The sequence below is a fragment of the Armigeres subalbatus genome, unplaced genomic scaffold (genome assembly GCF_024139115.2).
Source record: "Armigeres subalbatus isolate Guangzhou_Male unplaced genomic scaffold, GZ_Asu_2 Contig1733, whole genome shotgun sequence".
NCBI classification, from domain to species: domain Eukaryota; kingdom Metazoa; phylum Arthropoda; class Insecta; order Diptera; family Culicidae; genus Armigeres; species Armigeres subalbatus.
In genome coordinates, this window is record NW_026942543.1 from 53,226 (window position 1) to 79,638 (window position 26,413).

The 26,413-nt window shown below is 39.7% G+C and overlaps 1 protein-coding gene and 1 long non-coding RNA gene across 2 annotated transcripts in view; both read left to right on the plus strand.

Moving 5' to 3' along the window:
• The window catches only part of LOC134203276 (uncharacterized), a gene marked incomplete at its 3' end in the record, with an annotated part of 82,803 nt that overhangs the window by 6,490 nt on the left and 49,900 nt on the right, over positions 1 to 26,413 (plus strand). The window lies entirely within an intron of this gene.
• Positions 1,229 to 10,703, plus strand: LOC134203271 (uncharacterized). Its single transcript, XR_009977556.1, has 2 exons — positions 1,229 to 1,274; positions 10,147 to 10,703. It is a non-coding gene; the product is annotated as an uncharacterized LOC134203271 (long non-coding RNA).

Genomic DNA, 26,413 nt, shown 5'->3' on the forward strand with positions numbered 1-26,413 from the left:
CTACTCATTCCCGCCAAGCGATTTTTCGACAGAATTGTTGAAACGAATATGTCAAAACCTCACCGAGGAGGGACTGAAGGAAGACCATCTGATAATCGTGGTGGTCCGAGGAGGAATCGCCTGAGTTTCGGATGAGGGCGCAGATAACACATAAGGTAAGATGATGATTAACGAACTGTAGAATAATTAGAAAATAGCAAGCATAATTTTTCATAACGACGTATGTAACAATTATGAGGATTCGAGAATTCCTTTGCAGAAAGTTGGCAAAACTTTTTCTAAAACTGTTTTAAAACTAAATCTTTTTTCAATCCTTTTTTCCGCTGGCATGCATCATTACATGACACGTAATAAGCGTGCTTCACAGCAAAGCTCAGTTCATTCAAATTCACTGTGAAAACGATAAAATTATTCATACACCGGTATGCTACACGTACGTCGATGTACATTGGTCGGTTTTCCATAGTTGCACGATTGACGCAACTGCAGTTTTGTTTTGTTTTGCTTTTTTTTGTTACATAGGTCGCTCTCAGTTCCCATATGTTAAAGCGACGTATGTAACAGTGAGACTTCAAAAATAGAAATTTTACATACGTCGATTCGCAAAAGATCGAATTAAAGAATTTTAAGATCTGAAATCAGTAAAATCTATGCGTATTATATAAAGCCGCGTGTGATTGTCACGTTGTATTAAAAACCTCGTTTTGTTTACTTTTTGTTACATACGTCGTTATGAAAAATTTTGCTTGAAAGGTTTAATTTTAATTTTTGTTATCAAAGACTTTTTTCGTTGCTGCAGCGTCTATCTACGGTAGTTTATTGTTTTTGCCATTTGATATAGGAGTGATCAGGGCAATATGGGCCACCTAAGGAAATCGTTCCGAAAAGCGCTGAAAAGCTCAACAAATCATCATCAGTTGGAAGATGTGCAGAAGCGCATATCGACGTCATCGTCGCACGCAATCTTCCTCGGCCTGCCGGGATCGACGTCATCGGTAGCATCGTCGGATGATGCCAGCGCTCAGACGCGTCCACTGCGTAATCTCGTGTCCTACCTGAAGCAGAAAGAAGCGGCCGGCGTTATATCCTTACTCAATAAGGAAACGGAAGCAACCGGTGTGCTCTACTCATTCCGCCATGCGATTTTTCGACAGAATTGTTGAAACGAACATGTCACAACCTCACCGAGGAGGGACTGAAGGAAGACCATCTGGTAATCGTGGTGGTCGGAGGAACCGCCTGAGTTGCGGATGAGGGCGCAGATAACACATAAGGTAAGATGATGAATAACGAACTGTAGAATAATTAGAAAAAAGGTTTAATTTTAATTTTTGTTATCAAATACTTTTTCGTTGCTGCAGCGTTTATCTACGGCAGTTTATTGTTTTTGTCATTTGATATAAGATGCTTTTATTTACAACGAATAGGCATATCGGGGCCCTCCTTAGCCGTGCGGTAAGACGCGCGGCTACAAAGCAAGACCATGCTGAGGGTGGCTGGGTTCGATTCCCGGTGCCGGTCTAGACAATTTTCGGATTGGAAATTGCCTCGACTTCCCTGGGCATAAAAGTATCATCGTTTAGCCTCATGATAATCGTCAGAAGAAAGTTGTCCTCCCGGGTTCCAAGATCATAGGCATCGGAAAAAAGTAAATACATATTTTGTATAAACAGCAAAAAAAAGCAAATAAGGTTTCTTTGGCAGCTGCAAATTAGTTTTTTAACTAATTTTATTTGCTAATTATCTAATACATGCATTTATCACTTAGACTAGGTGTTCCGTGTTTTCTTAACACTATCATCCTTATTTGCTATGTTACGCTTTTAGTTATTATTAATACATTTCAATTTGCCTCTGGCAGTTAGGATATTTACTCTGGTTGAATTAAACCATGTAGGAATTACAATGTTTTCTACTTAAACTAAACTTAACCTAATTTTTACTAGGGATCCTATATTAAGAGATGTGCGAATACTTTAACAGACGATTTAGCAACGCTGTTACTTTCGTAAACAAACGCTGCCAGCACTTGCCGTGGCGCAAAATATTGGAGCTCGAACATGACTTTGCGTGTAATGGCATTTTCAGATTTCGTTATCTAACGTCCAACAGTGCATTAACACTAAAATAAAATTGCAATACAAATGAACAAAGTACCATGCATAAACTAGACTACTTCAACTTGCCAATGTAAAACTTTTCGTAAAATCTTTTTCAGTACAATCGCAATACCTTTCAATCCGCAACAATAACAATGTTCATTTGGCTCAGATTCTGACAGCTCTCAATGCTCGATTGGCTCAAGATGGCCGCTTTCGCATATCTCTGAATATAGGATCCCTAATTTTTACTAAGGGTACAAGGAGCTAATCGTTGCAATAGAAGATTGCAGAAGTTCTAAATATTTAGCTTCGCTAGACCAATTAATTGGAACCCCATTCATAGTGACAATATGTCTGCTAGAAGGTTTCAAATAAGAAACTCTCGGCTTATGTGGGAAAATTATAAACTGAGTTTTTTAGAAGCATTCAGGAAAATTTTCCATTTTTGCAAGTAAGTAGAGAAAATACCCAACTTTTTTTGCGATCTACATACTACAAATGACACGAAGGCTTCGCCCTTTGGCTGAGAGACCTGTGTCATCTGCAAACAAAGATTTTTGACACCCTGGTGGTAAATCAGGTTAGTCAGAAGTAAATGTTATACAATATGGGCCCCAGTATGCTACCTTGGGGAACACCAGCTCTAACAGGTAATCTATCAGATTTAGAATTCTGATAGTTTACCTGCAGTGAGCTGATCTGATAAATAATTTTGGATCAGTTTAATAGTTGGTTGGTTGTTTAATTGGTTGGTTGTTTGCTCATTGTTTGTTGGCTGTTTAATTGTTTTGTTGGTTGATTGATTGGTTAATAAGTTGATTGGTAGCTTGCTTGAATGGTTGGTTGTTTGATTAGTTAGTTGATTGATTCGTTGGTTATTTGTTTAGTTGGTTGCTGCTTGATTTGTTAGTTGGAATAATGGTTGATTGGTTGGTTTCTTTTTTGTTTATTGATTACTTGATTGGTTGGTAATTTGGTTGATTGGTTGTTTGACTGGTTGATTGATTGGTTGGTCGGCTGGTTAGTTGATTAGTTGTTTTGTTGGTTGCTTGAATGGCTGATTGTTTGGTTGCTGGAATGGTTGATTAGTTAATTATTCAGTTGATTGATTGCTTGATTGGTTGGTTGATTGCTTGATTAGTTGGTTAGTTAATTGTTGGTCGGTTGCTTGATGGGTTGATTAGTTGATTTGTTGATTGCTTGATAGGTAGATTAGTTGATTGCTTGATTTGTTAGTTGGTAGAATGATTGATTGATTGGTTGGTTGCTGCTTGATTTGTTAGTTGGTAGAACTGTTGAATGGTTAATAGTTGATTGGTTGCTTGTCGGCTGGTTAGTTGATTAGTTGTTTTGTTATTTGGTTGATTGGTTGGTTATTTGATTGATAGGTTGCTTGACTGGTTGGTTAATTGGTTACTTGATTAGTTGGTCGGCTGGTTAGTTGATTAGTTGTTTTGTTGGTTGCTTGGATGGCTAATTGGTTGGTTGCTTGATTGATCGATTAGTTGGTAGGTTGATTGATTGGTAGCATGCTTGAATGGATAGTCGTTTGATTGATTAGTAATTTGGTTTATGGGTTGCTGCTTGATTTGTTAGTTTGTAGAATGGTAATTGTTGGTTGGTTGCTTAACTGGTTGATTGGTTGGTTGCTTGATTGTTTAGTCAGCTGGTTAGTTGATTAATTGTTTTGTTGGTTGCTTGGCTGATTGGTTAATAAGTTGATTGGTAGCTTGCTTGAATGGTTGGTTGTTTGATTAGTTAGTTGATTGATTCGTTGGTTATTTGTTTAGTTGGTTGTTGCTTGATTTGTTAGTTGGAATAATGGTTGATTGGTTGGTTTCTTTTTGTTTATTGATTACTTGATTGGTTGGTAATTTGGTTGATTGGTTGCTTGAATGGTTGATTAGTTGGTTGGTTGAATGATTTCTTGGTTGATTGGTAGCTTGCTTGAATGGTGGGTTGCTTGATTGCTTGGTTGATTGGTAGTTTGCTTGAATGGTTGGTTATTTGATTGATTGCTGCTTGATTTGTTAGATGATAGAATAATTGATTGGTTGGTTGCTTGCTTGCTTGATTGGTTGGTCGGCTGGTTAGTTGACATGTTGTTTTGTTGATTGCTTGGTTGGTTGATTAGTTGATTCGTTGCTTGATTGATTGGTTGCTTACTTAAACGGCTGATTGTTGGATTAGTTGGTTGGTTATTTGCTTGATGGGTTGCTTTACCGTTTGATTGAATGATTGGTCGGCTGGTTGGTTGATTAGTTGTTTTGTTGGTTTCTTGATTGGTTGATTAGTTGATTGATTGATTGATTAGTTAATTGGTTGGTTGTTGCTTGATTTGTTAGTAGGTAGAATTGTTGATTAGTTAGTTTCCTTGATAGTTGGTTGGTTGCTTCATTGTTTGTTGGTTGATTGATTGGTTATTTAGTTCATTGGTTTGCATGATTGGTTGGTTGGTTGATTAGTTGGTTGGTAGAATGATTAATTGGTTGGTTGCTGCTTGGTTTGTTATTTGGTAGAACTGTTGAATGGTTGGTTGCTTCATAGTTGGTTGGTTGCTTGATTGGTTGGTTATTTGGTTGATTGGTTGTTTGACTGGTTGATTGGTTGGTTGGTCGGCTGGTTAGTTGATTAGTTGTTTTGTTGGTTGCTTGAATGGCTGATTAGTTGATTGCTTGATTGGTTGGTTGCTGGAATCGTTGACTAGTTAATTATTCAGTTGATTGATTAGTTGATTGGTTGATTAGTTGATTGGTTGATTAGTTGGTTGGTTGATTGTTGGTCGGTTGCTTGATGGGTTGATTAGTTGTTTTGTTGATTACTTGATTGGTAGATTAGTTGGTTGGTTGCCTGATTATTGGTTGGTTGCTTGATTTGTTAGTTGGTAGAATGATTGATTGGTTGGTTGCTGCTTGATTTGTTAGTTGGTAGAACTGTTGAATGGTTTATAGTTGGTTGGTTGCTTAATTGGTTGCTTCATTGTTGGTTGGTTGCTTAACTGGTTGATTGATTGTTGGTCGGCTAATTAGTTGATTAGTTGTTTTGTTGGTTTCTTGGTTGATTGGTTAATATGTTGATTGCTAGGTTTCTTGATTGGTTAGTTGTTTGGTTGATGGGTTGGTTGATTGCTGCTTGATTTGTTAGTTGGTAGAATGGTTGATTGGATGGTTGCTTCATTGTTCGTTGATTGATTTATTGGTTGGTAATTTGGTTGATTGGTTGTTTGACTGGTTGATTGTTTGGTTGCTTGATTGGCTGGTCGGCTGGTTAGTTGATTAGTTGATTTGTTCGTTGCTTCAATGGTTGCTTGGTTGGTTGATTAGTTGATTCGATGCTTGATTGATTGGTAGCTTGCTTGAATGGCTGATTGCTGGATTAGCCAATCAAACCAATCAATTAAATAACCAAACTGCCAACCACAATAAACAAATGAAGCCAAACCAACCAACCAATTAAGCAACCAGCCAACTTTCAAGGAATCAACTAATCAACAGTTCTACCAACTAACTAATCAAGCATAACAAACCAATCAATCGACTAATCAACCAATCAAGAAACCAACAAAACAACTAATCAACCAACCATTCAATCAAACGGTAAAGCAACCCATCAACCAAATAACCAACCAACTAATCCAGCAATCAGCCATTCAAGTAAGCCACCAATCAATCAAGCAACGAATCAACTAATCAACCAACCAAGCAACCAACAAAACAACATGTCAACTAACCAGCCGACCAACCAATCAAGCAAGCAATCAACCAACCAATCAATTATTCTACTATCTAACAAATCAAGCAGCAATCAATCAAATAACCAACCATTCAAGCAAACTACCAATCAATCAAGCAACCCACCATTCAAGCAAGCTACCAATCAACCAAGCAATCATTCAACCAACCAACTAATCAACCATTCAAGCAACCAATCAACCAAATTATGAACCAATCAAGTAATCAATAAACAAAAAGAAACCAATCAATCAACCATTATTCCAACTAACAAATCAAGCAGCAACCAACCAATCAATCAATCAATCAACTAATCAACCAATCAAGAAACCAAAAAACAACTAATCAACCAATCAGCCGACCAACAATTCAATCAAACGGTAAAGCAACCAGAGCTTTAAATATGCGATTTTTTTTATGAAGCCTATCGGCGTTCTTTGTCACTTCACTTCTTAACATATTCACATTCGGCTCTGCACTGTCAATTTCCGAATGAATACGGGTTCTGTTGAGTATTTATTTCTATTTTCCAAATTTTGAAATAACCGTTAAACTTAACATATTTTTGATGATTTAAATATTTAACTACACGCATAGATCTAATCCCGACGTTCAATTGAGGGGCATTTTAGCGTCAAATGTCAATATAATAATAATTTTGTTTTTCGCGCAATTACCATACTCAGTGGTAATCAATTGAATGAATTTATGAAGAAGTAAACTGAGTAAGTCATTCTATGTTTTGAATAATAAAAACACGAATGTCAAAAGTCGGAGTGAATGTGCTTCATGAAAGTGAATATTTTATGCTCTGAAAGCAAACCCATCAACCAAATAACCAACCAATTAAGCTACCAACCAACTAATCCAGCTATCAGCCATTCAAGCGAGCTACCAATCAATCAAGCAACCAACCAACTAATAATCAACCAAGCAACCATTGAAACAACCAACAAAACAACATATGAACTAACCAGCCGACCAACCAATCAAGCAACTAATCAATCAACCAATCAACCAAATTACCAACCAATCAAGCAATCAACCAACCAATCAACCATTCTACCAACTAACAAATCAAGCATCAATCAATCAAATAACCAACCTTTAAAGCAAGCTACCAATCAACCAAGCAATCATTCAACCAACCAACTAATCAACCAGTCAAGCAACCAACAAAACAACATATGAACTAACGAGCCGACCAACCAATCAATCAACCAATCAAACAAATTACCAACCAATCAAGGAATCAATAAAAAAAGCAACCAACCAATTAACCATTCTTCCAACTAACAAATCATGCAGCAACCAACTAACCAAATAACCAACGAATCAATCAACTAACCAATCAAACAACCAACCATTCAAGCAAGCTACCAATCAACTTATTAACCAATTAACCAAGCAACCAACAAAACAACTAAACAACTAACTAGCCGACTAACCAATCAAGCAACCAATCAATTAACCAGTCAAGCAACCAACCAACATTCAAGCAACCAACAATTCAAGCAAGCTACCAATCAACCAAGCAATCAAACAACCAACCAGCTAATCATCCAATCAAGCAACCAACCAATAACCAATCAAACAACCAATCAACTAAATAACCAACCAATCCAGCAATCAACTTATTAACCAATCAACCAAGCAGCCAACAAAACAACTAATCAACTAACCAGCCTACTAACTAATCAATCAACCTGTCAAGCAACCAACCAATCAACCATACTACCAACTAACAAATCAAGCAGCAATCAACCAAATAATCAACCAAGCAATCAAGCAACCAACCAACTAATCAAGCAACCAACCAACCAATCAAGCAACCAATCAACTAATCAACTTGTCAATTAACGAGACGACCAACCAATCAAGCAACCAATCAACTAAATAACCACAACCAAGCAATCAAGTAAAGCAACCAATCAACCAAATAAGTAACCAACCATCAATCAATCAACTAATCCAGCAACCAACCAATCAAGCAAGCTACCAATCAAACAACTAACTAATCAACCAATCAACCAACAAGATAATCAACCAAATAAGCAACCAACCAATCAACCATTCAAGCAACCAACAAAACAACTACTCAACTAGCCAGCCGACCAACCATTCAATCAACCAGTAAAGCAAACAATCAACTAATCCAGCAATCAGCCATTCAGGCAAGCTACCAAACAACCAAACAATCAAGCAACCAACCAACTAATAATCAACCAAGCAACCAACAAAACAACATATGAACTAACCAGCCGACCAACCAATCAAGCAACTAATCAATCAACCAGTCAAGTAACCAATCAACCAAATAACCTTATTAGTTGGTATGATTGAGAACCAATCAACAATCAAGCAACCAACCAACCAACCATTCTACCACCTAACAAATCAAGCAGCAACCAATCAACCGATCAACCAAACAACCAACTAATCAATCAACCATCCAATCAAGCAATCTACCAATCAACCAATCAATTATTCAACCAACGAACTAATTAAGCAAGCAACAAAACAGTCGAGTGCGAGACACTGAATACGACCACACAGTTGTGGTCGAAATACGTATCTGAAAAGATATCAAAATAATTGGTGGAATTAAATGGAGAGTCCTAAACTCGTCTTAGACGGTTGAACAAAACAGTATCAACTAACCAGCCGACCAACCAATCAATCAACCAGTCAAGCAACCAATCAATCATATAACCTGATTGGTTTTGTTGGATTGGCAACCAACCAACAATTAAGCAACCAACCAATCAACCATTCTTCCAACTAACAAATCAAGCTGCAACCAACCAACCAAATAACCAACGAATCAAGCAACCAACCATTCAAGCAAGCTACCAATCAACTTATTAACTAATCAACCAAGCAACCAACAAAACAAATAATCAACTAACCAGCCGACTAACCAATCAATTAACCTGTCAAGCAGCCAACCAATCAATCATACCATACTACCAACTAACAAATCAAGCAGCAGCCAACCAAATAATCAACCAACCAATCAAGTAACCAACCAGTCAAACAAGCTACCAATCTACCAAGCAATCAAGCAACCAACCAACTAATCAACCAATCAAGCAACCAACCAACTAATTAACCAAGAAATCAGCAAACAACTTATCAACGCCACCTAACCAGCCGACCAACTAATCAACCAATCAACTAAATAACCACAACCAATCAATCAACCAGTAAACCAACCAGTCAACCACGCAAGCAACCAGCCATTCAACCATTAATTTGTTTGTTTTTGATGAGATGAACATCGGAGCCATGAGTTAAATCCAGGTGCAGTTCCCTATTTATTACATCATATCAGTCAGTATCGCATTTATCTTTATATCTAGCTTGCAGACTAGTGAACAACTATAACGATTTATTATATATTTAGACGGAATTAACTGGTCATTAATTTTATATTCATCCCTAAATCCGCACCGCTGTTACCCTATAAAATATATTTTTCATTGTGCAAGCCGGTGTTGGAGATGGTCACACTTTCAATACAATTTTGTCTCGTTTTTAACTTTTCCAACTGTGTGTGAATGTTCTCTATCCGCTCATCCATCGGCTTGTCCGACAGGATTTCATTCAACACTGAGAGTAGCTTTACAGTTAAAATTACTATATTGTAGGGTTAAATTGAAAACACGCCACTAAATTTGTGCAGACTACAAACCGTGTTTATAACGAACACAAAATGCGTTAATTTTACTATGGCTTCAAAGACAAACTTGGCAGTAAAAATTACTATAAACTTTCCTAGTTATCTGAATAACAATTCAGTATTTAGTTGTACAATTCGACGCATTTAAAATAAAAATGAGGTTTTTGTTATTTTAATTCATTTGGGATAATATCAAAGTCAAATGAAAAATTACTTTAACTTCACACAAATAAAAAAATCGTTGGTGAAATTGAAAGAAACGTTGGTAAAATTAAGAAAATCAGTTAGTGATTTTCAGTAGAAAGTATAAGATTGTTGAATTTACAATTCTAAATATGTCACTTCAAAATGAACTTTGACAAGAGCCGACTTTTCAAAATAACGATTTCCTCTAAAAACTAAATGTGTATTTACCCTTTCAAAATAACATTTTACTCTCAGAACTAAATGTGTACTGAATTTCTCAAAATGATGGTTTTCTTTCATATTTAAATGTGTGTTAAATGCATTACATATTCGAACCAAGTGAAGTACGCTATACTAAACTGTCATGTTTATTATTATTAATTAAATCGAGAATTAAATATTATTCTGGGTAATAATCTTCTACTGACGATATCCTATATTCCAGGTCAATAATTGCTGGTGATGACGAGGCTTCAACGCTGGCGTTTGCCCTAAAGACAGCATTGCCAGCGGACGTTAATGTAGCTGCTCCATAGCATTAATCGCATCTCTTGATCTCCAACCGGGTTCTCGAGTGCTGCGATTCCTGATTGGGCTTGAATTACGGTGATAGTCGTCCTTGTTGGTAGTATCTTGGATCGGACCCGATGATCTTGAGAAGCTTGACCAGATCACGCAGCAGATTTCGGATTCGATTCGCGGTTACTCAACTGGGATTACTGATCCACATCTACGTCAACTAGCTGGATTGGCAGGTTATGAGTGAGTGCAACATCCTGAGTGCAACAACTTTTCGGTAGTGACTTTGGTTTTGGTTCCGTGTTGAGGCACAAGAAAGTTCAAGTTCCGGAGGAAATGGGCCACGCGCAACTCATGTGGATAAGGAACGTGCGCGCCTGGAGACCGCCTGTCCAGCTGTTTTCACGTACGGCCACAATTCCTTCCTTGACCTGAAAACAGTTTTTATTAATAATAAACCAATAAATCATTAATTTCAAATTATGTAGCATTTTCGTATTTTCTGAGTTAATGGCGTTTTTGTTCCCTCTGGCTTTAATTGTGAATCATCCTTCTGTTTATTTGGCAAGGGAGTGCTCATATTGTTATCGGTTTTGTTCACCAGAACGTATCGCTTGTTTTTCTTTTATTTTTCAGGACGCGGTTGTTTGCTTGCTTCTCGAATGGGGTCTTCCGTTTCCACTGTGACCATACCGATCAAATGCTTCCAAACTCCACCTTTATTAATAACAATTGTGCTCTGACTGCTGAGGGTACTTGTGCAAAACCCAATTCATCCGCCTCCGTAATCAACATGCAAGTCGGCAGGCACCGGATGTTTATTGTGCAAATTTTGCTTTAACTCGTGATTCATAGTCTCTTCGTCACCGTCGTCCACGTTGAACATCATCAGATGTCCGTCGTCCAAACCACCCGCCAGCTCAGTGTCAGAGATCCAGCATAAACAAATCAGCTTGCTTAGGCATTTGACTGTCCGAGATGAATAAGTTTTTTCCAAGGAAATTACATCAACTATGCGATCGTCCATCAAGACGAAGCTGTTGACCTGTTGACCTGGAAAATAGTTTTCATTAATAATGAATAAATAATTAATTAAATTCAAATTCAAGCATAATTTTTCATAAGGACGTATGTAATAATAAAGTAAACAAAACGAGGTTTTTAATACAACATGATATTCACATGGTCGCTCTTAGTTCCCATATGTTAAAGCGACGTATGTAACAGTGAGACTTCAAAATAGAAAATTCTACATACGTCGATTCGTAAAAAAGATTGTATTAAAAAATTTAAGATCTAAAATCAGTAAAATCGATGAGTATTATATAAAGTCGCGTGTGATTGTCATGTTGTATTCAAAATCTCGTTTTGTTTACTTTTGTTACATACGTCCTTATGAAAATTATTCCTGATATGTTTAAAAACAGTACATTCAGATTGAATACATAAATTACTATAGCCTGCCCACTAAATAACGAACCAACTCCCATTCTTTGAAATAGTAATTACCGAAATATAATTCTCATTTTTTATATAAATTTCTTTCAAGAGGACTTTTTTCGTACTTTGTATTGTTTTTTAAGGCTTTGGTCCGATTCGCGAATTAAAATCAAATTAAACTTAAAAGTGACAATTCGGAAATTATGAAATCCCCCGCTCATAAGAATGGCTGGTGCTACCCAGTAAGACCGTCAAAACATCTATCAAAAACGATTCAACATCGGTCAAAGTAATCTTGCTCTGCGAGTAGGGTTATTTGAAAATTATAAAAATTATAGAAAATTATATATAACTGTCATTTTTAAGTTTAATTTGATTTTAATTCGCGAATCGGACCAAAGCCTATGTGTTCAAAAGTAAAATCAATATGACATAATCAATCGAAACAACATTCACTTGTTTCTGGAGCTTTTGAAAAAACTATACATAATTGTAAAAGAAATGTCAATGGCTTACCGTAAATTAATATTAAAATTTCTTCCTGTTTCGTGGTACAGACGAAAGCGACTGATCCACGTTTCGGTTTTGGAGAAGCTTTCAAAAACATTGAGAAATTTGTTTCGTTCATTTTCCTTGAAAAAATAAGATGTCTTACCGGCGTTGACGGAATTTCTTCTTCCGCTGTGTCCCATTATTAGATCTAGCTGGTGCTGGTGCTGTTGCTGCTACTGGTGCAGTACTCGGCTGTGCCGGTACTTGTGCCGCTCGACAGCCCGGGGCACACGTATACGCCGTTCAGCTTCACATGGTCGAAGATTTTGTGCACCAGACATCCCATCCGGAAGGCATACGCTGATCTTTGCATTCACCGCATTGGTAAACACGATCCCCAGTGTGTCCATTGAGGTGATCCTGTGAAGTGTATTTTACCGATGTGTCGGTCCAGGCCCAGGGTCTTAATATCCGAAAATATTCTGTTACAATATTCACATGCCATATCTTTGATCTGCTCTTCAATCCGTCGTGCGTCCACAATGTGGTCCTTGAGGTCCGACAACTCAAGCAGATTAAACAAACATCTGACTCCAGCGGTTCAACATTATAGTACTCTTGGTCATCCTTCAACAGCTGCTCTTACCCTCCGGCGCGTCGTCCGTGTAGGTCCCATCAAAGTCTAACGACACAATCGCAGGCATCCTCCTCCTCCTCCGTTAATCCAATTGCTTCCGAACTATCGTCGCCTACTTTTTGAGTATGTATAGTAAACATCCTGACCATCCACAATTACCGACGAAATGTATTGAACCAGCGGATCCGGGTCGGAATCGCTCGAGGATGAATTTTCTTGGTGGGTACCACTTTAGCGCCATTGCTGGTACGTTTCACTCCCCGACCTCGAGTGTACCGCTGTTGTGTTTCTTGTTTTGGCTTCAGAACATTGGTTTCCACCGTGATTAAACAAACTCGTCTCGATTCATTGATTTTTGAATCAGAAACAGGAGGTAAACAAAAATGGAAATGACAACTGTTGTCAAACTGACGTGATTTGGATTGAGGGGCTTCTCAATGGTCGAGTGATTGTAATAATTGTAATCCGTCACTCCCCAGGGTATATAGTGGTGCCCGAAAAAATGGCCACCACTCCGTCTATGTATTCATCAATGATAAAATTGTTTCCGAGTACCGTGGTGCTTCGAAACCCGTACATATAAGCACTTCAGTATATGAAAAAGTCTCTAGAAAATACAAATCTAATGCAAATATTACGTTCGTCATTGATCTAACTGCACAAGGGCCTCTATTTTTTCAGTGCTCCACTGTATTGCACTGAAAATAATGATAAAATTGATAAAATTACGAACAAAATCAACACCTCCTGAATCGAAATCCGTCCACCGTGGACGGATTTTGAATCATAGGATCATAATCCGTACAGCTATTTACTAACAAAATATTTAAATTAAAACAGACTAATTGATCAAACTAACACTGTAAATAGCGCAATACGCACCTTGAGAAGCGATCCCTTTGTTATTTATGTTGCTGATCCTACTCTATTAATTGCGATTTGCAATTTAAACACACTCACTTTCGGTACAATTGCGTCCAACACGCGAACAAAATGGCTGCTGAAACCTCGCGTTTGCGGGGTGGCGATTTGTTTTTTAATTATGTTATTTTAATTTCAGAGCCTACTTTCCATTTCAATGGCCAGAAAGCTGCGAACTGGGGTCGTGGGATCAAACCCCACCGAAGGGCGGTTACCCTCAATACATTTTCCGAACTAAATCTATCATCTATCACATGTTGTACATATGCATAATCAAGTTTCAGACATAATAATTAATTTCCACTCCGGGTGACTTAATACCCGGCGTATAGGCAAATTAACTTTGAATGTACTGTTTTATGATGTTAAGCTTTTTAGTGTTAATAAATAAAAGATCCAACATTCATCGTCTTGGGAAAACATGAATTTTGGCACCCATATTGCATGGTTCAGATGGCGCCAAAACCGACTCCTCCTGGAAGGCCCATGGAACCTGCTGTAAAGGTGGCAGTGGACACTATCATTCTGGAAATGTTTTTGTAGTCATCGTTTCACAAAGCCATGCAGTCAGATAGGGTAATGACGGCTTTGGCAGGTTTTGTTCTAAGCTGCGAGGCGGCTCTTCCCCAGTGTGGGGATGTTATGCCAATAAGAAGGAAGATACAGACATTACCTCAACTTGTCGAGATGAGTTGATTGATATATTGACCTTGGAGTACGAGAGTGGCAAAAACACGGTAAAAAGCCCAGATTAATCCAGCTAGCGGTGATGGTACCTTTCTCGTGTATTCGTGTATTTTAAAAATAGTATTTTGGCCATAATTGTTGATCCTATAGTCCGATCTGGCTCATTTTCAATAGGAAACAAGAGGACAGGATTCTGTGTTGAATGGAACCTATTCAGAGCAAATTGGTTTAGGGTAAATGCAACAAAAGCGAGCTAAACTCGTACTTACAGTATGAAACAAATTAAAAAAAAATCAAATTGACTTAACTCTGTTAATTGCAAATACTGGCAAGAAATTCGTCGAAGCATCGTCCATGATGCGTATCATAAGAGAACCCGGGGAATATTGAGTAATAAAAAGTTTTTCACTGACAAAGTTGAAATTATCGTTGTTGTTGAGGAATTTTATTGCATTCGTTCTTTTTTTTACAGTGTGTTCATTAGTTTTTGTACACCAGTTTAAATCTTTTACAAATACCTTTGTAATGATGTATTAGCATCAGAGAAAAAAAACTTATAAACATTTTTAAAAATAATTGAAAAAAATATTTTTTAGAAAATTTGCTGAATTTTACCCATTTCTGACTTTGACACCATAGAGACTTCAAATTTAGGATTTCTTTTAATTGGAGTATTGACAATAGAGAAAATGTTTAAAAATATAGTGCTGCCCGATCTCGCAAGGGTTTCATTTTCGATCTGTCAATCATTTTGTTGATTGCCGCATCGCACTGCAGATCGATTTTAGTTCAAGCTTGATGACTTTGTTCGGAACTCAATATGAAACCGTGGTATTTTGACAATTTTTCAACTTTCCCCGTCAAATTGATCAACTTTTATATACTAAAGGTGGTATATATATATAAACATTCAAGACGAATCGATTAGTGAGAAAATCTTGCAAATCGGTCCATCCGTTCGAGAGTTATATTGCCTCAAAGGAAATGCGAACTCATTTTTATATATAGAGAAAAAAAAGTGGGGATCGGATCTGAGAATTCCAGTATTTTGCGCTCGATAATGGAGGCCAAGTGAGTGCCTAGTGAAATTCAATAGGTAGAAAATATTTACGTTTTATAACCAGAGTTTACGGCTACGATTTTATGCAAAATATTGGCACTCACCAGCTCTGCCTTGAACCAACAAGCATCAAAAAAGTATCTTTCATTTATTTGTTTAATCCTTTCTTTCACTACAATTTAATCCTAATTTCAAATATTCACCTATATTTTTTAGCTGAAGAATATGAAAATCACAACACACCACTTTGGAATGTCAATCCTGCTAGACGCAATCACATCTAATCTACTTTGTATGAATCGTTGGAATTCGTGTTGCAGAAAAGAAGTTTGATTGTAATTCGTACTTCTGATTTTAAATACGAAGAGTTTTGTATGAGCTCACTATAAAAATAAACTAATTGTATCTTTTTTGTGTAGTCCAGAATCCCATTCGCATGTTTTGTTGTTTGTGCTATCTTTATCAAAAAAAATATTTCATTGTAGTTTTTTATATGTCTGTTTAATATTCTATAGCGACATAATTAAACATGTATTAAATTAACCAAATTTTTGGTATAAGGCCAAAACAGAATAAAATGAACAATAACTGTTGGCACGATGTATTACAAAAACTCAGCTTGGAGGATAGTCAAACGGACCGGGCACCAGAATCTTTGGGTAAGCTTGACTAATATCGATATAAATTAAAAAAGTTGCTTTCAATGGAGCTTGAGCCTGAGCTTGAGCTTGATTGACTGCTCGTAGTTGCTACTCCATTATGACCAGATCAGCTGTTCTTGCACTGGGAACCAACCAAGGAACCAACAGATGTTTGCTTGGTACTAGCACACATCTTCAATGTACAAGTACTGGTGATCTCATTTGTTAGGTCATACTGGCGCCTGCCACGTCAGAATGCAAGTCAATGTAGGGAGGGGGGGGGGGAATGATGATGTAATCACTCGTTCACTGCAAGCCGAATATCATGCGGAATTTGTTGGAATTTCTGGGTTAGGTTGGAGAGGCAAAGAGGTCCGTCTTGGTTAACGAGCTGCCAATGTGATAGGTAGGAGAAGGTAACTGATGGGATTGGAATTCTAATTGGTTGTAGGAAACGAACTCTATAGTTCATTTCCAATTCTAGCAGATTACTGTTAGAATACTCAAGTTGAAGATATAGGAATAGTAATGGAAACGGTATGGAAGTCCATTTCCAGTTCTAGCGATTGCTAGAACATGAGAAATAAAGAGAAAGATACAAAGTAGGAGAATGGAACGGACCTGGTATTGAACCCACGACCTCCTGCGTATGAGGCAGAAGCAGTAGCCATATGACTACCCAGCCCGCTTGGAGTTGCTTTCAATGAACTTGATAAACGCAGACACAGGCGAAGCTTATAATACAATTATTTTTGGACGAACAAGTTTTCTCAGTCGCATTGAAGTATACATACAGTTTTTTAATTGTCCTCTGCCTACTCAATAATGAATTTCGGGAAAAAAAATCTGCAATCGTCGAATCCGTACAAGCCCGTTCAAACGAAATTAAACACGATTAATTGAAATAAAATTCATCTAATACTTCTGATTATTCGCCAGGTCGTCTTAAAAGCGAATCAACAGACTTATGTATATTCCAGGTTTTTAGGTTGTTTTATGGTGAATTGAAAAACGAAGAGGAAATAAGAAGTTATGGTTATAGGAAAGACGGCTTTAGCAGTTTTGTTCTATTATTGGCAGGGGGTGTGTCGACCAAATTTTATGAAATTTGGCCACAATATTCTTTGATATGCAAAGAATGTTTAGGCCAAATTTGAGCCTAGTCAGACATAAAAACCCCCTGCCAATAATAGAACAAACCTGCCAAAGCCGTCATTCCCCTACATAAATAATTGTAACGAAAAGAAAAATCATTTTTATTACCAGACTAAGGCCGGAGTGGCCTGTGGAATACATAAAAGTCTTACCCATTCGGCCCGGTCCATGGCTGCACTTCGCCAACCACGCAGTCTGCGGAGGGTCCGCAAATCGATCCACCTTGCCCGCTATGCACCTCGCCTTTTTGTTCCCGTCGGATCGTTGTCGAGAACCATTTTAACCGAATTACTGTCCGACATTCTGGCTATATACCCGGCCCACCGCAGTCTTCAGATTTTCGCGGTGTGAACAATGGATGGTTCTCGCAACAACTGATGCAACTCGTGGATCATTCGCCTTCTCCACGTACCGTCCGCCATCTGCACCCCACCATAGATGGTACGGAACACTTTCTTTTCAAAAACTCCCAGTGCGCGTTGGTCCTCCACGAGCATCGTCCAGGTCTCGTGTCCGTAGAGAACTACCGGTCTTATAAGCGTTTCGTAGATAGTCAGTTTGGTACGACGGCGAACTCTATTCGATCGGAGCGTCTTACGGAGTCCAAAGTACGTACGATTTCCAGCCACTATGCGCCTCCGAATTTGTCTGTTGGTATCATTATTGGCGGTCACCAATGAGCCCCTGTACACGAATACTTCAACTACCTCGATTTCGTTACCACAGATAAAAACTCGTGGTGGGTGGCTTACATTGACCTCTCTTGAGTCTCTTCCAATCATGTACATCGTCTTCAACGTGTTGATGACTAGTCCAATCCGTTTAGCTACGCTTTTCAATCTGATGTAGGCTTCCTCCATCCTCTCAAAGTTACGTGCCATGATATCAATGTCGAAACCAAATAGCTGAACGGACTTCGTGAAAATCGTACCACTCGTGTCAATCCCTGCCCTTCGTATTACTCCCTCCAAAGCGATGTTGAATAGCAGACACGAAAGACCATCACCTTACCGTAACCCTCTACGCGTTTCGAAGGGACTCGAGAATGCCCCTGAAACTCGAACTACGCACATCACCCGATCCATCGTCGCCTTGATCAATCGTATCAGTTTATCCGTAAATCCGTTTTCGTGCATTAGCTGCCATAGCTGGTCCCGATCGATTGTATCATATGCGGTTTTGAAGTCGATGAATAGATGATATGTGGGCACGTTGTATTCGCGGCATTTCTGCAATACCTGACGTATCGCGAACACCTGGTCCGCAGTAGAGCGTTCACCCATAAATCCCGCCACGAACGAACTCTCTTGCAATTGGTGTTAGTCGACGGCATAAAATTTGGGAGAGTACCTTGTAGGCGGCGTTCAGCAATGTGATTGCGCGGTAGTTGCTACAATCCAGCTTATCGCCCTTTTGTAGATGGGACACGTTACCTTCCTTCCACTCCTGCGGCAGAACCTCATCCTCCCAAACCTTGTTAATCACCCAGTGCAGCGCTCTAGCCAGTGCCTCACCACCGTGTTCAAACCAGTCTTGCAAAATGTCGTGACCATCACCAGATGATCAGATATGAAAACAAAAACCACCACGCTTTTAAACGATGTTCTTTACTGACAATCACTGCAAGCGCATCGTGACATGTAGAAGCTGACACGTGAGTACCTTCGGTAAGCGTGACACCCAGATTGACAACCACAAGCTGAGAGCCATAAAGAGCATCAGGTCGGTCAGCTGTCAAAAGTGCAGGTGAGCACCGTTATTGATTGATTTTGTTGTCGTTTGATTGGACTGACGTCGTTTTTAATTGATAAATTGGATAAATCAATAGTTAAATTAAGGGTTCATTCACAAATTACATAACGCTAAAATGGACCTGGGGCTGAAAAGCCCCACCCACCCTCTCGTAACGTATTTTGTATGGGAGGGTTCTGAAATTTGTATGGGCCGTATTTGTGAATGGCTCTAACTAAGTTTTACAAATTTGATCCAGACTATCTTTTGAAAAAGGCCAAATTTTTTTTATTGATTTTTTCAAATGGATAAAATAAAAAAACGACGCATCCTACAAAAAAAAATGTTATATGGGTGACTATCGCAAAATCAGTCAAAGTTTCTAATAAAGATATCGAAAATAATTCAAATTGAGCCCCATACTGAAAAAAATCAGTTTCAACAGTTTCAAAAAATTAAAACTCGATTTGCGAAAAAACGCTTTTTTTGATTTGTATGAAATTGTGTCTCAAGATAGGTGATTATGTTTCCTACCAACCGTCCATACATCGCAAGCTGGGCACTTTGAAGGAAAAAAAGTTTTTCTAACAAAAACTTTTTCTTGTCGAAAATTATTTTCAGTGTATTTTATCCGTTGCGATTAGTTACGACCTAAATATTGTACTCTGCTTGACTGTACAGGAATTTTAAATATATGTATGTATATGTTAAATCCACTGGTACTCCTTGACACTGAGAAAAAAATCAATTCCGACAAGAAAAATTTTTGTCAGAAAAACTTTTTCCCTTAAAAAGTGTCAAAGCTTGCGATGTAAGGACGGTTGGTAGGAACATAATCACCTATCTTGAGACACAATTTCATACAAATCAAAAAAAGCGTTTTTTGCAAATCGAGTTTTAATTTTGAAACAGTTGAAACTAATTTTTTTCAGTGTAGGGCTCAATTTGAATTGATTCCGATATCTTTATTAGAAACTTTGACTGATTTTGCGATAGTCACCCATACAACATTTTTTGTAGGATGCGTCGTTTTTAATTGTATCCATTTGAAAAATCAATAAAAAAAATTTGGCCTTTTTCAAAAAGATAGTCTGAATCAGATTTTGAAAAACTATGTATGTACTTTTCTTTTAATAGCACCTCTTAAAACCTTGCACAAAAAGTCAATATAAACAATAAGAACACTTAAATGTTCCCAAAAATTCTCTTTTGGCTTCATGCATTTTATCACAGCAAAAATCCATTAATTCCGCTAAGTGGATTATTCCATTGCTGTCGAGCGTTGATTTCGAACCAAACACCGCAGGTCAAGTGATCATCACGATAGTCAAGATGACATGGATATGACAACCACAACATCAGGAAAGTTTTCCTATCATTCATGCTGGTGATCACAGGCAGAAGAAGTGAAGACATGGTGAGTGACCAAGCGCTAGTTGCTAAAATGTCACTTTCATGGTGATCGTTACACCAAGCATGTGAGATCCACATTGAGCATCACAATTGAGTACTTGACACATGACCTGGATTTTGTTATTGTCACGCTTTGCGTGACTTGTACGGTGACACTTTGCAGCACTGGTTTAAACAACTCCCCTGGTAGTTGGTCAACTCCAGGGGCTTTGTTGTTTTTCAGCCGGCCGATCTCCTCCTGGTTCCTGGAGATTCGGAGCCGGAAGTTGCATATCCTGCGCGCGTGCTCCTAGGTTCATTACCAAACCGCCACCGTTGTCTGCCATATCGCCATTCAGGTGCTCTTCGTAGTGCTGCCGCCACCTTTGGATCACCTCACGCTCGTTTGTAAGAAGGTTCCCGTTTATGTCCTTACACATATCGGGCTGTGGCATTTGGCCCTTACGTAAACGGTTCAACTTCTCATCGAACTTTCATGCGTTATTCGCGCGGTACAGTTCCTCCGTCTCTTCACGGTCTCGATCTTCCTGCTGGCGCTTTTTCCTCCGGTAAATCGAGTTTTGTCTATTCCGCGCCCGTTTGTATCGTGCCTCGTTCGCCCTCGTGCGGTGTTGCAGCAATCTCGCCCATGCTGCATTCTTCTCCTCAACTAACTGCTCACATTCGCCGTCATACCAGATCGTTTCTCTGATCCGAAGCACCGTGCCAAGTGCAGCAGTTGCGGTGCTAGCAATGCAATGGCGGATCGAATATCTTTGCTACCATCTTCAAGAGAAACTGCGCCTAGCTGCGTTGGGAGTGCCACTTCCAGCCTCTGCGCGAAGTCTTGAGCTAGTCTACCGTGTTGTAGCCGCCCAATGTTCAGCCGCGGCGGACTACTCCTGACGCGTGTTGATCACCGTCGAGAGTTTTAAGCGCAGACATACTGCTACGAGGTACTGTTCGGATTCAATATTCACACTGCGGTAAGTGCGTACGTTCGTGACGTCGGAGAAGAATTTACCATCGATTAGAACGTGGTCGATTTGGTTTTCCGTTACTTGATTAGGTGATTTCCATGTGGCCTTGTGGATATTCCTGCGGGGAAAGAAGGTGCTTCGGACTACCATTCCGCGGGAGGCTGCGAAGTTTATGCATCGTTGGCCGTTGTCATTCGATACGGTGTGCAGACTATCCGGTCCGATGACCGGTCTATACATTTCCTCCCTTCCTACCTGAGCGTTCATGTCACCAATGACGATTTTGACGTCCCGCAGTGGGCATCCATCGTATGTCTGCTCCAGCTGCGCATAGAACGCTTCTTTCTCGTCGTCGGATCTCCCTTCGTGTGGGCAGTGCACGTTGATGATGCTATAGTTGAAGAAACGGCCTTTTTTATTTTCCTCGTTTGTCGGGTGAAGATCACTGCGTCCAGATTTTAGGACTATTGTGATATACCCTTTTACTGTGAAATACGCAAGTTATCTCAGTAACATGTTTGTCACTGAGATACCTTGGTATCGACTGAACTCAAGACCATCTATTATTGATGAATAGAGATCCTGAGTTACAGTATGTGACTCCCCCATTCTGGCGAGACTAGCTTTATGAAGCCAACCACGTCCTTGGGGGATAAGATCCATATGTCAGCAGGCCCTAAAAAGGGCTTGCTGAGAACTTTGAACCTACGTTGGTGAGTGCACTGCAATAGCAGAGGATGTGTTCTGATGTTTCTCTCTCCTCGTCACAGAAGCGGCAATTTGAGGTTTGGATTGCTCCGATCTTTTGTAGATGGTATCTGCAGGGGCAGTGTCCAGTTATTAGACCGGTGTAGATGTTGAGATCCCTTTTGTTGAGACCTAATAGTTGTTGGGTTTTCTTGGGGTTAATCGTTACGAGCCTTTTGGATTGGCTCGTATGGGGAAGTGCATTCCAGTTTGATGTGATTTGACTGACCATATATTTGTTCAGTTCCATTTTTACAGAGCAGTCTGAGATCCCGCAGAAGGGCTCAGGGCCAATGAACCTTTCATTAGATCCATTCCTGGCTAGCTCATCAGCAATCTCGTTTCCCTCTAGACCCGTATGTCCTGGGATCCAATATAGGTAGACTCGATTGCGTATGGATAAGTTTTTCAAAGCCAGAATGCATTCCCACACTAGCTTTGAGTTACAAGTGTAGTTATTAAGCGACTTAAGTGCCGCTTGGCTGTCAGAGAAAATACATATTTTTGCAAATCTATACTTTCTCCTCAGGCATAATAACACGCATTCTAATATTGCATATATTTCCGCCTGAAATACTGTGGGCCACTGTCCTAAGTGGACAGAAATTTTTGTTGTAGGGCCATAGATTCCGGATCCTGTCAGATTATTCATTTTCGAACCATCTGTGAAGAAATTTATAGAGCCTGTTGGAACGCTGGGTCCACCTCCTTCCCACTCCTGGCGGGAAGGAATGAACACATCGTAAGGTAAGTCATAATTGACTACCGTTTCCATCCAGTCACTACAAATTCCTATTGCGGGATTTATGGCAAATTCATTTAATATGCTGAGGTGACCCGTAAGGTCTCCCGACAGCAGTGTTTTTGTTCTCTTTAACCTTAGAGCACTTTGTTCCGCTTCCAGCTTTATGAATTGATCTAACCGGGGCAGGTGAAGCATTGCGTCTAGGGCCAAAGTGGGTGTACTACGAACTGCACCAGTGATGGCTATGCAAGCGGTGCGTTGGATTTTGTTGAGCTTAGCCCTTGCAGCAGCCTCATTAGTTTTAGGCCACCAGACAAGGGAAGCGTAAGTTGTCCTGGGACGGATAATGGTTTTATATATCCACATGATCATACTTGGTTTTAGGCCCCATCTTTTACCAAGGGTTTTTGAACAAACCCAAAGTGTATTGAGACCTTTCTGCACAACTGATTGGAGATGAGAGTTCCAATTAAGCTTTGCGTCGAGTATGACACCTAGATATTTTACTTCACTTGAATAAACTAATTGTGTTTGATTCAAGAAAAGGGGTTTCAGTTGTACCTTTCTCCGTTTGGTGAAAGGGATAATGGAAGTTTTTGTAGGATTTATGCCTAGTTGATACTTTTGACACCAGGAAAAAGTGTGATTTAGGGCAGATTGCATTCTTTCCACGATAACACTTTCGAATTTGCCTCGTACAATAATGACAAAGTCATCAGCATATCCAACCACTTCGAAGCCTTTTCTCTCCTTTTATCTTCAGATTGCACATCCCTGCGTTGATTGGCTGCCACCCAATTACGCGTTGGCGCATCTTTCCCAGCAGTATGAAGCCGGTTCCCAGCTCGTTGGTGGTGCCACACCTTTGGTAGAAGGTAGCCGTTCGATGCCCGCCTTTCCACACTTTCTGTCCTGTTCAGCAGATTTCATGCAGCGCCACGATATCGAAGTTGCGGGGATGTAATTCATCGTAGATCATCCTGTCGCAACCTGCGAAGCCTAGCGACTTGCAGTTCCATGTTCCAAGCTTCCTCAGCTTGCACATCCTTGCGTTGATTGACTGCCACCCAATCACGCGTTTGCGCATCTTTCCCAGTACTATGAAGCCGGTTCCCAGCTCGTTGGTGGTGCCACAGCTTTGGTAGAAGGTGGCCGCTCGATGCCCGCTTTTCCACACTTTCTGTCCTGTCCAGCAGATTTCCTACGACATCGCAGCGCTACGACATCGAAGTTGCGGGGATGTAATTCATCGTAGATCATCCTGTCGCAACCTGCGAAGCCTAGCGACTTGCAGTTCCATGTTCCAAGCTTCCAATCGTGATCCGTCGCCTAGGTCGTTGCCGATTGTATCGAGTCGTATCATCTTCTATGTCGTTCGTAATAGTTGTTTTAAAGGCGGCTTATTGGGCCTGCGCAAACCTCCTGTGTCGTCGGAGAGCCGTCGTGTCAGATCTGTTCTGTCCCCCCCTAACACCATGACTTGGGCTTGTGTGCTTTAAGCGGCACACGGTCGCTTTGGCGGAGCCCACTTGCGAATACATGCAGCTTCTATAGAAGTTTAACAGAGCCCACTGTCAAACCCCACCACATCCCAGGCAGGCGCCACAACTCGCAGATGGCCTGGGGAGAGATCGTCAAGCCTTTGGACATAGTCCCTGCTGACCCCAAAAAAGAAAAATCAACAGAGCATATTTTGACGTTCGAGAACAAGACTGATGAGTGCCAATATTTTTCAAGAATTCAACGCCTACGTTGATTAGAATGTGTCAATATTTTCTACCTCTTAAATGTCAAAAGTTACTCACTTGGCCGCCATTACCGAGCGCAAAATACTGGATAGACCTTTCCCGTCAAAAATTGCATCTCGTTTTATTGTCTCAGTCGATTCTTTGGCCCATTTAAGGTCAACCTTCCCAAAGAACCCATATTTTTTTAGGCCTCTAACTATTTTAAAAATGGAAAACAAAAACCAAAAAAGTGCTGCGTGTGAATCGGATTGAAAAATTCATCCGATGTTCGCACTTTTCGATTTTTTGTTTTAAATTTTAAAAGTACTTAGAGGCGTCAAATATATGGGTCCTTGTAGTTGTTTGTGACTTACTGAATGTCAGTCACATGGGAACTCAATCTATTTATGACGAGGAATTTATCATTAAAAATATATCAATCACCTATGAGCCTAGCAGCACACATGTTCCACTTAAGATACTGCAACTCATATATGACCAGATTTAGTTACAATCAAGTTTCTTCAATCATTTTTGTCTGACTTGTGCTTCTCGGGAAGTATACTTTATCACTATAATGGTTGCTTTGAATTACTTTCGGTTAATTTACCCAATTCAGCATGGAATTACCATACTCCCGCATGAACCGTTGAAGCATGCCAGCGCTGCGCGCCAAGTTGCAGCGAGACATTCACCCACCCACTTCGATCCACGAGACGACACACCGCCCAGCCGTGAAACCCTTTCGGTGGTATCCTGGTGGTTATTGTGTTGGGGTCACCAACACAACTACGAGCACCCGGATGCCACCCACCCAGATTGTTATTGAGTGGTGGTATTGAGTTCACATGACAGAAGAAAGGGTGGGCCTACCATCATTCTTGATGAAGAATTTGAAGTGGTCCCAGGGCAAGTTGGGAACACACATTACGCGGTTGAGGAGGTAGCGAACACTTGTGCTGACTGCACTCAACTTTTGGTCATGAATATGGATAGGTTACTTATGGTGGTGAGTGGAAAATAGGTATTTGAATTCTTGGATTGAGCAGGGACTGATTAGAGCTGGAAATGGGAAACTAGGTCCGAAAACATCATGTTTGAGTTTATAGAGTATGGTGCTGTCATGTAACATTAATTACTTTAAAAATTACGTTTTTGCCTTGGGATACATTTAGAAATCTGTCCCTTACATAAAATAAAATTCATCAAACGTGAACCTCTGGTGTTTTCACATAGCCGTAATAAAAACCCAGCTTCCAACGCTCACTCACAGAATCATGAACTTCTCGAGAGCTACACGTGGCAGCGCATAGAAAACCGTCTGACGACGGTTACTTTATCACCGAGTACGGATGCTACAATTAGTGTACGTGCATGTCTACGCTACGTGTGTGAATACAAATGAAAGCTCGAAGCTACCGTAAGCTGGAATACATAAGAGCTACTAAAAGCTAGTATTGATTAAAAATAATACCGTTGTTGTTGTTGCACTGGAAGCTGTAAAATGCGACGGGCGATAAATGGAAAAATAGGTGGGAAATCTCTCGCAAGCCCGCTCTATTGTAAAAGAAACACCCTCTCGGAATCTGTATATCAAATACATATATGCTTCCAATGTGTCACAAAAACTGCTTAAAACGTAATTAATAATGAAAGTTCCGTTAACTCTTTCAATGAGGATTCACGGACAAGGCGAAATCCCCGGAGTAAAATGCTGCTCTACGTGTGCTTTATACTAATGAACCAGAAAGAGTGTAATAAAAACAAGTCATCCCTTTTCACTGTTGCTGTCAACGGGAGGGTTAGGTTAAGTGTGAAGCATCATCACTCTGATATCT